We start from the raw sequence: 765 nt of genomic DNA, 5'->3' as shown, positions 1-765 counted from the left end.
ACATTTCCTGCTTCAGAATAGAATCCAATGGATATAAATGATATCAGCTTTTGCTTGGTAAACCTATAGAAAACAATGTGAAATTCCTTACTCTGCTGCAGAACAGCAAGCACTCCATGAAGTCTTACTGTTCTCTCAGAGACCCACTACCCACTGATGTGTTGGATATCCTCAAGGTAAACATGTTTGTGTTTCCCCAGGGACTCTGCCTAAGATCTCATTCATGTTGTTCCACCAGAAAATAGAAAAGAACACAAACCGCTCCCAAGATTCTAAACTTTTAATCATGTATTGTCTTGTTTGTAAGGCCCCTTAAAAGGGAGAAGCAGAGAACGTGAGCTCTTTGGAGCAGAATTCATGGTTGCTCTAAAATTAATTTGTACTGACTATAACTGCATATGAGTAACAAAGAGGAGTCACATTTTAAAACATCTATTACTTTTATTGCAACACAGATGATGTTCTCTCAATCTTACTCTTAATCATTTCCAGTCCTCTTACATTCTGTTGAAAAATGATAGAATTGTGATTTAAAGAAACATGTAGTGGACACACCAGAAGTCACCTCTAGTTGGCAACTATCTAACATGTGACAAGTTTGTTCGACATGTCTGGTCATCTCCAATGATAGCAGGGACAATTGATTAAATAGCTGCTGCCATTGTCAAGAGAAATACATTGAATTCACGCCATTTTTTGAATCTTTATTTCTACATAGTTCATTTTACACAAATCACAATAAATTCCTTTGTCTTAAGGAGGAAG

This window comes from Arvicanthis niloticus, chromosome 9 (genome assembly GCF_011762505.2).
Source record: "Arvicanthis niloticus isolate mArvNil1 chromosome 9, mArvNil1.pat.X, whole genome shotgun sequence".
Classification (NCBI taxonomy): domain Eukaryota; kingdom Metazoa; phylum Chordata; class Mammalia; order Rodentia; family Muridae; genus Arvicanthis; species Arvicanthis niloticus.
This window is presented reverse-complemented; position numbering follows the sequence as displayed.